This window comes from Larimichthys crocea, chromosome XII, assembly GCF_000972845.2.
Source record: "Larimichthys crocea isolate SSNF chromosome XII, L_crocea_2.0, whole genome shotgun sequence".
Lineage (NCBI taxonomy): Eukaryota > Metazoa > Chordata > Actinopteri > Sciaenidae > Larimichthys > Larimichthys crocea.
In genome coordinates, this window is record NC_040022.1 from 30,495,668 (window position 1) to 30,509,732 (window position 14,065).

Here is a 14,065-nt window from a genome sequence, read left to right on the forward strand (position 1 = left end):
ATACCTTTTAATTTACTTTAGTACAGAGCCGTGTGTTAGTATGCTTATAGTGTTCTTTCATGCAGCATTCAGAGGCTCCTCTTTGGTTGATAAAGTGTAGAGCTAATGTGTGATGCCTCCGGTCCAGCTTTTTAAGTTGCCGTATTCAAATTCGGTGTCAGAGTTTAATGTTTTGCTTTTGCTCCACTTCATTTATATCTGACATTCACCTGCGCGAAGAGTCCACCACCTTCTGCAGCTACCGCACCATGTTGATTCCAGGTTGAGCCCTCTGCGGTAAGACTGTGTTGACATTACGTCTCTTTGTTGGAGCTTGTTATCTTCGTGCCCCACGGTTTGCTTCACTCGTTCCAAAATGCCACTCTATGTGTCTTTAGTTGGGAGCATATTAGTCTCCATGGAAACTCATTTTTACCAATACTTCATCGGAGCCAAATGACCCTGTACTGTTACTTAGCTTCTCGCTGCTTTTGTGTGGAAGTGTTTCTTTTGGAGATTAAACGTTCGAAGGCAAATTGAGGTCCTGCTGGTTTTATTGCCGGGATATTGAATGAGCATATGTGGGAAAAATACCAAAGCGTGGTACTGTAACACATCAGCTGAAAAAAGATTATGATATATTTCTGTGCTTCTTAGGGGCCAGGGGATGACAACACGGGTAATGCCAGGGGTGCTGCACTACTTTATCGTGTGGAGGGTAGCACCAAACACACCTGACTGCTTTATGTTGTAGAATATAATGACTCGTTATTATACGACAAGCAATCTGATTGGTCAACTCGACCCTTGATTTACCACTAAGTATATTCCTCAGCAATTCCCAAATAAATATGAATAAACACACTGAAAGTATTCTTATAAATAATAAAGTATTCTGTATTTTTTGGAGCTGTCAGACCGCCTCGTTAATACAGGTGTACATCGTCTGTGTGCAGCATGTTGGAGATCAAATGTTTTTGAAGGACGACTGTAAATTTTGGAAATGATTACATTATGTGGAAATGTGATCACAGTTGCAAATACAGAATCAGACAAGGTTTATTGTCAAGTAAGTCATGCTTCACATGCAAGGATGTTTTGGTGTAATTGGTGCAAAATATAAGGAAGTTAAAGAAAATATTGAAAATATAAATAATAAATGTATATATACACAATATGTTTTACAATGAAAAGAGCAGCACAGCTGGTGCCAGGTAATGTGCAAATGTTCACAGATTCAGTCGCTGAAACCTGCCCATGGAAAACATTTTCAGCAGATATTTTAGTCACTGCAAGACTGAACTAACTAAACAGTTTTGTCTTTTTATGTGCCACATTTATTCAGTTTGGGAAACCGCTTTGAAGGGACTGTAAACCGTCTCCGTTGCTTGGTTGTCACTAAGGCTTGGACTACTTGCTGGAGTAGTAAATTGGGTTTCCACTACATATAGGAGTCGACTGCTGACTGAATGTTTGAAAGATTTTAGTCGGACCCTGTGCATCTCCATGGAAACGGGGAAAAAAATGTTTATTTTGAGAGCAAATTGCCCCAAAATGTGAAACTGAAGTTGGTGATCGTTGTATAATCACAATGTTACATTCAAAGGTGAGCTTTAATGTCATTATTGGCACTTCAGTGACACTTACGGACCTGGCCGCATCACTGTCGTGCCAATAATGACGTTAAAGCACACCCTCTCGTGTGTTATCGCTTCAACACAGCACGCGCTCTGACAGCAGAACATTTCCTCAGATTAGTGATCACAAAAAAACACAAGGACTGTTTTTATGTAACCATATTTCGCTTCCTGTGGTTCTTTTTTGCATCGAGCGGTATCTCCTCTGGGGTTCCCTCTGGAATATTTACGCCGTCTCTGTCTGCAAAATGTCCACAGATAATTGCTTGAAGGAAGCGCCCGGGAAGGTCAGCCAAGTATCCCGCCGTAGGTGCCAAAGTGAAATCTACGGGACTACAATTACTTGGACAGACTGAGAGGCGGCGGAGCAAAGTGAATGACAGGTAGGAAATAATTCATATGAATCACCTGCTGTATTATGAATAACCACCTGCTGAGAGGACATAGCACGGTCAGTTATCCTCAAAATTGGTTCTGAATAGCCCTTTTTGTCATTTGTTGGTAATTGCCTTAATTCTCTTGATAATATAGTGAAATTAACCTCTGAGAACATTTCCTCCTTATGGCATTTATGAGACAAGGTTGAAGTTGACATGCCAGCAGTCACACAATTATATTTAGATTATTCTACTCCGCTGCTATTTGGCTCCGTCTTTTGATGTCGAGTCCTTTTCACCGCTGCCCATAATTCATATTCCTTATATTACCAAAACACACAGTGTCGGATTCCTACACGAAGGGCGTTCTTTAAGAAATTCAGGATCACTCGCGTCTATTTTTCTATTTAGGGTACATCTGACCTTGTAGTGAGCAGACATAAAAGGCTGTCAGTCAAACCATCACGCCGTCTTTGTTTCTTTGTGGTTGTCATTCTCCAGAGGAGTCGAGCAGCCACTGACTTAAATCTAGTGATTCTACGCTCCTGGCAAAATGCTTCTGTGTCCTTCTTTTCTACCGAGCCCAGCGACCGCCTTGGGGTAAAGTGGAAAGAAGGTGAAAGGGGGGGAGGACAAGAAAAAGAGAAAGTACAAAAAAAGTTAGATGAATGTTTGGATGGTTACAGAATGTAATCAAGGTCGGTAGATGCTTAAATGGTTCTATTCCTTTCTCCTGAATCGCTCTGACCTTTCAAAGAGACTTTAACCTTTGCTGTCAGACCGTATAGCGGAGAATAAAAGATGAGTTGATGTGAAACTGAAATTTGAATTCTCTGCACTTTTGGTGCATTTTTAATTTCACTGCATAGTTCTTCAGGTTCAGGTTCATGGACACGGTCTCAAGCCCTCTGATTGGACGTTTCCCATGGCAACTGTTGACGGACAACTCAGCATTATCTTCCTGTATGTGTTACAAATGTTCTTGGACTTAATTTTAACGTTAATTAGTAATCAACTACATGAGTATCCAGAATCCAACACATTTCTTCACATATCAAACATTAACGTTAATCATGTCACAATTATTTGATTATCCAAAGAATTTACGATACTATGATATTATTGCGATATCTATAGAAAAATTAAGAGGATACATTGTATTTTGTCTTTTTTTTGTTTTGTTTTTCTCATACAATATCAATATTAAGATTTTCAGATCATTCCCATCCCTTTAACCTCTTAATTCTACTGGGCGCAGTTCTACAATGTTGCTGCCACGATGCTGTTTTGGTTCATTCTCTACACGCCTTCAAACCCATCAGGAGTCACCATGTGTGCCCGGTGAAACTTTTAAGTGTCTACATCCGAATTTAAGTAACGGATAGACTCTTCAGACTCTCTTTAAGTCGACACTATGACCACTCTGTCACGTTACTGAGGTCACAGACTGGAGTAAGCAATGGCAATCGATGTTTGCTCTCCAGATGTTGGGCTGTTGGAAATGAAGTCTTAATTTGTCTACAGTCCTTACAGATATCGCAACAACCGAATGAATGTAAAGGGTGCTATCAATGCGGTTAAATAAATAATAATTTATGGCATTTTCTTCGAGCTGATTTTCAATTTTCACAACATAAATACAAAAGTCACAAAAAATAAAATAATTTTTGTGTATTCCCAATTTCACTTTGAACTTTGTGCAGCCTTAAAATTGCTGTGAACCAATAAATTACTGATTTAACACATTTATTATCCAGTGATATGAAAGTACCATAATTAAAGATCACAGGATCCAAATCTAAACGGCTATCGCCACCCAACTAGGCCAAACTCTTGCAATTATTTAATACACTAGACGACTTTTAAAGGCAACAAACATGCCCATAGTTCCATTAATATTTGTTTAAATGCACAAAATTTAGTTTTTCTTCATACTGTGTGTTCATGGCTCAGACCAATTTGACCCTGATCCTGAACGCCAGCTCTTAAAAGCGAGGCGCGCATCCCCTTTAACTCGTCGCTGCTGGTTTGTGTTTCACTCTGTTGGCATCTCATGTGTGCCGCCTCAGATGTCTCTGCATGTTGTTGACCGCAGTGTTTAAGGGAATTTCAGACGTTTGTCCGTCTAACCACCAGCTGGCCTGACCGACTCCAACCCCTCAGCACAACATCAAACATCACAGTATCTCGCTGCTTGGCTCAGTTTCACATAAACAGATCAAGCGCACCACAATGTTTTTATTCCAGTTGATATGGAAATGTCACATCGTTTCAAAGAGAACTTCTGTTTTATTCATATCTAATATCCTTTTACTTCTGACTGCCTAATACAGACCTGAAAGAGCTGGAACCAGGCTGCTACAAAGCAAAAGAAGCTTTACTGTAGGAGATGCACTGCTCGATTGTTTTCTAGCAGAGGTTTTTTTTTGAAATATTCGTAAATACTTCTGAAGGGAAATATTACCCTTTTTTGTACAGAGGGAATTTTTTTCTTTGCTTTGACTCAAATGTTGTGAGATCTCTGCCGCATTGATGCCTCGCAGCTTGATGCGATGATCAGGTGAGTGGGAAATTGGTCAGAACAGTTTTACCTGTTTATTTATTTTATCTGCTGAACAAATTTGATATCTTTTCCTCTTTTGTAAGGAGAGACGTTCACCACTTTCACAATTGATTTGTTATTATAACAGATGTTCTTCTTGAAAACTGAGAATATTTGGCATCAGGTGGGAACGCACTGTAAAAATGCTGATTTCAATTTCTGTTCTCATAACAATTAAACGTTTTTCATTAATAATGCTGGTGATTAGTTTCCTCAAGCAAAATATCTCCAAGCAATTAAGGCATTCTCATTAAATTACATAAAAGCATGTGGGAAGGAAAACTGGAAGAGGGGTTTCATTTATTGTTCCCGTGTCCTATTATTACAAAACCCCCAACAGTCCGAAAAATGTCCCATTGGACCAAAGCCAATTTCTCGACAGCCCTTTATTCCGGAAACAAAGGCCCGCTCCTCCGAAGACCCATTGTTCCAAAAAAAACCCCTAAAAAACGCCCTCCTTGCAGTTTTCCGGATACATCTTGACCTGATCGCTGTCATTTCAGGCACGTTTTTCGAGAGCGGTATCCCGGAAGAGGCTCTGCACTCTCCTCCATGGACGGAGCTATTTGACTATATAGCGTACGTATGGTAGAAGTACAGAAACCACAAACCTGGCTGGGTTTGAAGCCGCCTCGAAAACGAACCGAAACAGCATTGCGGTCACGATGTGATTGGTTAGTTTAAGGAAAAGATAATTGTTTTTGTTAATACAGTATAAACACTCTATTTACGTCAGTTAAGTTGCGGAAATAGTTACGTTACATGTTACATGTTACGTACGTGATGTTAAATAAGTTTCAGGTGGAATTATTGGGTCAACACTCAAGAAGTGAAACGTTGAGTTTGATTAAATTTATGTCAACAGGTTCCACGTAATTGTATTGAAGTTATTTCAACTCAAAGATATGTTAGGGGTTCAATTACGTAACATTTATTTAACGAGTTAAAATAACTTAATAACAATTACGTGGAATATGTTGACATAAGTCTAATTAATTAATTAGACTTATGTCAACATACAATACATTTACGTGGAACCTGTTGACATAAATTTAATTAAACTCAACATTTCACTTCTTGAGTGTTGACCCAATAAATCTACCCGAAACTTATTTAACATAACGTACGTAACATGTAACGTGTAACGTAACTATTTCCGCAACTTAACTGACGTAAATAACGTGTTTATACTGTTAATTAATTAATTTTTTGAGTGTACTGTTTCAGAATAATCCGCCGTCTGACCTATGGCATGGCGCTGTCATATCCCAGCAGCAAAGTAACCGAAAATTGACGTTTGGTGACGACATGACATTGAAATTATGAAAGTTTGTTTATCCAAAAACTCATGCGTGAACTTTACTGAAGAAGAATGAGTTGCTTGGCAGCAGCAGTGCTTTGCAGACTCGACAGCATTCTGTAAACTGGAAACTTTAATGCCTCACAATGTCATATTTGACCTCATCTGCCCGTTTTCCGTTCGAGCTTGTTAAAGTACGAGGACTGGCACCTTCCTCGAGGGCTCTGCTTAATGTTTCCACTAGTACGTCTGGTGCCACACCTTATATATCTCCACTCTCAATTATACATGGCTGGAATGGGAAATTAACATAGGGCACATCATAAAAAGCTTGATAACAGAGCTAATACAATTACATTAGAGTGATTAAAAAAGGTTAAATAGGTGATCTATTACATTGATCTTAAATGCATTCAGACTTAATTTAATTTAACAGTGCTATAATGCCGTAGTTAAAATATGTCCTATTAGTGTTTGGAGCCTGCATGTGTAACGATTAATTATTGAATAATTGTTCATGCATTTCAACACTGGCAGGCTCTGAAGGGTGATTTATTTTCTTCAGTGGCTGTACAGAGATAGGGCTTAATTACAGTGGATAGCCTTATCTCCCCTCTCTAATCCTCTCTTTGGAGTCTCCCGCGTTCACGCCATCTAGTCGTCGATATCATCAGACTGTTGGCAGAGCCAGACAGAGAAAGTGATCCCCAATTTCTCTGTCACATTAAGGCTCATTCATGAAGTCTCCGCCGTGGACCTGATTTAAGAACTCCAAAGTGGGAGGAAAGACGAGTCACTGAGTGCTGAAAAACCTCTCCCCGAGACTGAGGTCAACGCCGGCTGGCACATTAACACACTTGTGCTGTCTTTGTCAGCTGGATGGACTGAAGAATATGTGGTCAAATCAGATCAGATAATGGGCTCAGTTTGTTGCCAGGAGCAATTTGTTGCAGATGTTATTGTACTAATGTTGGCAATTTCATTGCTTACCGCCTCACTATGAGTCCAAAAACTCAAGGTCTGCAAGGATGTCGACCAAATCATTGCTCGAGATAAGACATTTCAGTCCAGCGTGTCCAGACAAATACCTGTTTTGACTTTCGGTTGAGCACCGGTTTGACATGACAGACTCGCAATCAACAGTGCTGGATCTTAATCTGTGAGAATTAAAGTTTAATTACTGTGGATTGATGGAAGATTTCCACCACTGTTGGCGTTAATAGTTGCAGATATTGAATAAACCTGAGAATGAATGATATGTTGGCAGCTTAACTGCATTTTGAAGTGCCAAACGGGAGCAGCTGACGTGTCCGGCATGATGCGCCCGAGCTAGAGTAATAATGTGATGTAGGGAACTTCACAGTCAATCACGCGATGACAATAAAGTCTTTAACTCTTCAGTCTATGTCTGATAATGATTTGACGTGGATTTCAACAAGTCAAGAACATAACTATAATGTATGACCTAAAGATGTGAAGATACTTCTTGTCAGGGGTTCATTAGTTGTGTGCTTCCAACTTTGAGGCAACTCTTTACTGTTCCAACATGAAAAGGTTTATCTGGTTTGGTGTTGAAGAGCCGTGACTTCAACCCCACGCACCACCTTTATGAACTGGATTGCCGATTGTGAGTTCTTATCGTCCAACAGCCCCGCTTCGCATTCAGCCTACCTCAGCTCCACATCTCTGCCTATTGTCGGTGTAGCGGAGAGCCAGGACTGCCGGCAAAGCGCCAACACCTCTTCAGAAACCTGTGGGCGAAGTCACGGATACTACATTCATGTTTTATACAGCCTATGTCTGGACCTCACTGATGGTCAACAATCACCAACCCTATAGTCAGACAAGCAGTTTGATAGTTCAGGTTGTTGTGTGTTCCTTGACTCATTTCTGCCTAAGGAAATGGTTCAGTTATCATTACGATGAGTCGACTAAAAAACTTGTTCAAAGTTAGAAATAGAGGGCAGGTAGTCCAAGTCAGACATGCTCCATGCTCATCCACCACCCTAATGCTCTACCTCCCGCAGTGGCACCGAACATTGGCGTTAGATGTAAATCACGGGGTGCCGAATAGCCTAAGATGAATGTAACTCCTCGGGATACTGGCCTTTACAATTAAATGTCAATCTCCAGCTGTTCACATACCAGGAAAGTGCTATGACTCAGAGGAAACAATAGAGTATGCTGCAGTTTAATTTAGCTTCTAGTTTTGCCGCTGGCTGTTTAAAGGGATTCTCAGGCATAAATCTGTCCCGTTACAGTATGCATATGTGAGATAAAAGCTCAATTAAAACGGTTTTAATGAGCATTACTTGAACCTGTAATGGGATAACAACGCTTGGCATGAATGAGAGAGTGAGTAAGCAAGTAAAATGACATTAACAGGTCAGTCTGACAAGTTAAATAAAGGTCCAAACACTCCTCAATCTGCCTTCCAGAACCAATACAAGGAAGGCGACGTGCATGGTTGATGAAGTGGACTTTTCCGGAGTGATGAAGACGGCGCCGGAGACGCTCGGTATGCTGATTTCTCCGGGAGATGACAGGAGGAGGCTGGATGTTCTGCTGTACTTTCATTGGCTGAGTGGGTTGATGTTTGTCGGAGCGGCAGGCGTTACGGCTCCGCGACTAGTTAGGGCATCGGAGCGGCAGCTGTATTTGCAGCTCACGGTGACCGAAGAGAGGAAACCGAATGCACCGACAACCAGCTCGGTGACAGCTCTACCTGAAACTGACACCACTCCCAGTGCAAAGAGACGAGCACGCTGACTAATTAGAGCAGAGATCCAACACAAACGTTTAATGAAGACATTTTATGTTTCTTTCTTCTTTTTTTTTTACCTTTCTCGCACTCGCTTCAGGAAGTTTTTAATGTAAGTTATAGTAACTTTTTTTGTTGTTGTTCTCAACAGACTTTCATGATGAAGCACCCGTCCCTTCGATTTCATTTAGTTTTAGAAGATTAATCCATTTTAAGGCACATTAAGCTCATTCGCTTCCATTTACTTTCAGCTGATGAATTCTGCATTTCTCGATATTTTCCAATCATTATTCTGCCATTAAGCTACACGGAGACCTTGTGTTTTTTCTTTTCTTTTTTCGATTTGATGTTTACAAATTGAAGCAGCGCTTTTTTATTTTTTATTTTTTTACACTTGTCAGCTTCCTGCTCTACATCTCACACTTCTTAATTTCAAATTATCATCTTTTTACGTCCCATCAAAGTGGATTTTCGGTGATGAACGACACATCTGCGGCTGATTTATTATCCTCCGATGTGGAGGAACTGGTTCTTTTTCTGACTGTGAATGAATGCCACAAGTATAAAAGCCACAGATGACTTCTTATTAATTGTGTTGCCTGTCAGCATGTTAAAAAAAAAAGAAAAACAAGAAGGAGAATGTCAATGAAAGTGGACTTTTTATTCATTCACTGGAATGAGCTTTGCAGACACGGCGATCTGTGGGAGCTAATCGCGGCCGTTCTAGTCTAGTGGTGTGTCGTTCGTGAACATATCGATCAATGTGAACGAATCTTTTATATGACTTAGGCTTTTTGACAAGAAGTACACACGGCGGTTCGTTCATACGGGTCGGTCACGCTGCACTAGTAAAAACAAAATGATTTTAAAAAAGACCGGCCGAGGTTAAGTGATCCGAATCCGTAAAAAGATTTGAACTTCCCAACACTATTCTAGCCCATCTTCGAACCCAACCGGTACCATTGCGGGTCTGAAGCGGGGTTTGAAGTTGCGTGAAAGGATGTGACGTGCCGTTAGCGTTTGCTGTCCTCTTATTACTATTAGCATTCTTATTTATCTGCCCTGATATTCCTATTTTTCCCCTACAAAGATAAATTATAAATATTTGACACCAGTTCCACATTAAAACTGAATAAGAATCTCATCGACAAACAAAACACATCTCGCTGCCCAGTCGGCTAATTACTAAATTATTGCTTTTGGTCCCGTAACTTTAATTCATACTCATCTTCTCTTTCTTTCCTCATATTGTTTGTAATTTAGCAGAAAACATTTTAAAAAAAGAAGGTAATAAGACTTAAGTCGTCCCCTTGCCTGGAATGCAATCAATATTCAAACGAGGTAGCTGATTCCTGCTAACTGAACACCATATGCCGGCACCTGATGTTATAGTGATGGTAATAGCACTGTCAAGTTTGACAATGTGGAGAAAGCAATACTGTCATTCCCCATATTCACTTTTGAAAATCTCATTTTGCTTTCATCTCTTCACTAACACAGAGCTGTCAACATGTAATTCAATGAGTGTCAGCACTGTGCTTGATTGTTTTCGTCATCTCTTTTGCCAGCGGCGCTCACGGCATCCGGCGTGATTTTACTTCTGTTGTGTTTAAATCACGTTGCGGCCTCTTTGGTTGCGATCGTAGTTAATTATAATGCGACGTGTCCTCCACACCTTTTGTGTTTTTGTTTTTTTTTCTTGCTGAAGGTCTCAAAGGTTCGAGGGGAACATTTGATCTGAAAAGTGATGTGTTGATGTTTACTGTAATGCCTCGGCACGACAGGCGCCGGCCTTTATTCAAAGTTGTGGATGAAATGGTGCTGTCAGAATGGGGGAAATTGAAACCAGTCAATATCTCTGGCATTGTGCGAACACTATCTTTCTGCTTTCAAAAAGCAGTCAAAGCACAAACACATAAATAGTGTATATACTCTGCCCTCCCCCCGTCCTTACCCTGCGTGAAACACACTCAAGAGGAAGCATTAACAACCAAGGCCGTCCCCAACATTCGAATCCAAGCAAGTCTCTTTAAAGGACGAGGCTAACTGTGTTCTGCATCAATAATCAACAATGAATTGACTAGTAACGGGTGTTATGCGTGTATCCAAACCTTGATGTATCTTCTTTCTGGTGCCACAGAGCTCTATTATTGTTCAAAAACCATTAAAATCATTTGAACGAGCCAACCTGTTGCACTGGGTGCAAGTTTATTTGATTCAATCCCCAATAGACCTGTCTGCTCATTAGAACAAAACAACGTGGATTCATCCGCTTCCTAAAATAGTCCCCAAGAAACCGACTTCTTCCTGACTTGTTCAGCTGTCTTAGGAACCTTTTTAAGAACATGATAGTATAAATTTGTTGCAGTTTTTTTAAAGATTTAAGTTGACAACATGTTCTCAATCCTGACTCTTCGAACAGCAGCTTGGTCAGTGGCCCTACGTTCTGAACTACGACGCTGTACCTATCTAGTTTCTGGACATGCGGGGTCACGTAAATATGCAAGGTCCGGTTGGACATGCTGAGAAACATTTCACATGTTATGATGGTTGCAGTTTGGTTATGTTTCAGCAGCAGGCTTTCTGGGTCAAAGTCTTGTTTGTTTGACCCATCCTCCACCCCCAACCACCTTTGAATGCGGTCTTTCTACACCGTCTCCTGACTTCACGACAGTATTTCACGAGACGGTAGTCGGGTAAAGGGCCACAATCTGAGTGGCAAAATGTCGGCAAAGCGAGGTCCGTCCGGTAGCTGTTCTTTCACTTTCAATCATCACGTTCTCCATCAGCAGTTGTCATGGAAATGTACATGTTTGAAAATCCCATTCTCTAAAAACATCTCATTGAAAGCTCCAACCGCGGTGACCAAGCGGACCTTGATGTCAGATTGTTTTGTCGACTGCAAGGTCAGGAATGTGCTTTGAAACTCGACTTTTTGAGTCCACATTGATGAGACGTCCTTAAAACTGCCCACAGAGCGTATTTCCATGACAACGAGGGCTGATGGAAAATCATGTGATCGGGTCAATAGCCCAAGAAGAAGAACAACCACATGTTCTGGTTGGTTTTGGTCTTTTCCTAGAAGAAACAGTTCCTTTCGTCAGACAGGATTTGAGTCACCTGTTTCATCTGTTTCCTTGTGAAACGACAAATCTCTCCTCCCTTTCTTCACCGGAGATCCAAAGATTCAAACGGATCATTTACATACAAAGGGATGATCCCTCTTTCTCATCCCTACAAGTGATGGGAATTATCCGGCGTAGTGCTACTTGTGTTGTTGGCTTGTTTCACCATAAGACGTGTGAACAACACTTAAGTTGTTTCCAAAGCAGGCCCGACACTACAGTCATTTTCATCAGCACTCTTGTTCAGGTAATGTTCCTTCAGGCTCCCTGATTTCAGGGCTTATCTCGTTAAGAGCCCCCCGCCTCGCCGCAGATCTGCGCGGCTGTCAGAGGCAGGTCCCTGCCACATTTCTGGGACTATTATTGGTGATCGTAGAATGACACTAATTAAAGTCATTGATGTTTAAAATCAAGCGCCAACGCGTCCCGCTTGTTTTGTCACAAAAGCTCAGATAGCTTCTCAACCTGGCCCCGTCGTGTAGTTATCATGTCATTTGTTTGCAAGCCATGTGGAGAAACGAGCGTGTGTGTGTGTGTGTCACTTCATTAAAATAGAAAAAGAAACACCTCGAGATGCGCGGAGAGCTCTGCTTCAGGTACTTACAGGATTTTAACATTCGTTCGCTAATGCACGGTGTAACACTATAGCTCAGTGAGTCAGACTTTAATCTAGTTTTTATTACAATGGAGCTAAAAAGAATAAATAGATTATTCAGAAAAGATTATTTATAAAGTGTCTCCCTCTCAGCTGACTGTAGTGACATTTAATGCTGGATTCATTATGTGAAACACTAAGTGATACACCGAGTCAAACTCATGAGTGTTTTTGCTCTACTAGTCTGCAGCATTTGTGATAAATAATATATATATATTTCATCAGGTAAAAGAGATAAGCAGGTAAACGAATCAATCAAAACAGGGGAATGCTATAAAGGCTGTAAAAATGTTTATTTCTTTGGCCTTTTATGCCTTTAATGATAGGACAGATGAAGATAGACAAGAAGCAGGGGGCAGAGAGAGGGGGAGTGACACGCAGTAAATGGCCGTCCAATGTGGGATTCGAACCGGAGCCAGCTGCAGCGAGGACTGTAGCCTCCACACACGGGGCGGCCGCTTAACCCACTACGCTACCGACCGCCCTGTAAACATGTTTATTTCTGCTGTGAAGTTGGACATTTGAACATGGGGACTTATGGAGACTGACTCATTTCTGGAGCCAGCCTCAGGTGGACGTTAGAGGAACTGCAGTTTGTGGCACTGTCTCCTGTCTCCTTGTTTTTATGAGCACCAATCACAGTTGAGCCTCTGCCATCTCCTTCCTTGTACTTGCATGTCTGTGTTGAAAAAGGACAGGAAAGTTTTAAGTTAAACAAACCGCCTGGCAACGATCCAAAGTATAGTTCAGGGACTGTGGGAAATCAGATGCATGTAAACATGATTTAACAGTATCTAGCAGGCTGCCCCGGTGCAGCTAAACCACTTAGCTGGTTGCACGTGAACACGCGTGAACGACGCGTCTGTCAGAACCCGATAATTTATTCCGTCATTGGTGAACGTTCACACAGGACGGACACATTTTATCGGATAAACGCGTCGATACTGTTTTTTCAATTAGCCGAATCACTCAAAGGACCTTTTCTAAAAATGACTTAAGGGCTCCGGCTCGACCTCGAGGACCACCGTTTGAATAACCCCTCCTCGGGGGTGTAATGAATTGACAACCTTTTGATTGGAGCTGCTGCTCATCGGCTCTCACCTCCCTGTTGTTGAAATGATTTTATGGACGCTCGATGCATGTTCCACCTTTTTTATTTATGGCCGTCGTAGCATCTGGCTGGCAGCCACTTCCCTCCCCAACCCCTCCCCGCCCTGCTTAAGATGCAGTGGAGCCTCCACGGGTTAGGAGGGCCAGCTCTATCAATCTGCTCCCTTCCGGCCCCCACGTTCCCCAGTGCGGTTAATCACTGCCACTAATTAGTGCTAATTACTCGTCGCTGCCCGGAGAGCCCCCCTGGCTGGCTCGCACTGATCTGAAGGTCCTCCGTGGCACCCCCGCTGCTTGGCATTCCTCAGGTAACGGGCGGTGCTGAAAGGGGGAGGCTACGGGTGGAGGCTCATCTTTTCCTCATTTACTTTTTTTTTTTTTTTGGGAACATTTTTAGCTAAATCAAACACATCCCCGGTGTTTAGCCTCCGGTGGTTGCAGGTAGAAGGCTACGTCCCTGCGGGGGCTTGCAGCGCCATTTTTAGCCGAGCAGTCTGGTTAACGCTGGTCTGCTTTGGT

General features: G+C 41.7%; 1 protein-coding gene across 5 annotated transcripts in view; it reads left to right on the top strand.

The window, feature by feature from the left end:
* The window catches only part of LOC104923388 (RNA binding fox-1 homolog 3), a 387,959-nt gene that overhangs the window by 39,115 nt on the left and 334,779 nt on the right, over positions 1–14,065 (top strand). For 4 of the 5 annotated variants that reach the window (XM_019261510.2, XM_027284895.1, XM_019261515.2 and 1 more), the window contains exon 2: positions 1,875–1,999. The exons of the other annotated variant lie outside the window; for it this stretch is intronic. The gene's annotated coding sequence lies outside the window, so the exon portion shown is untranslated. The remainder of the gene's footprint in view (positions 1–1,874; positions 2,000–14,065) is intronic. 5 annotated transcript variants of the gene reach the window in all.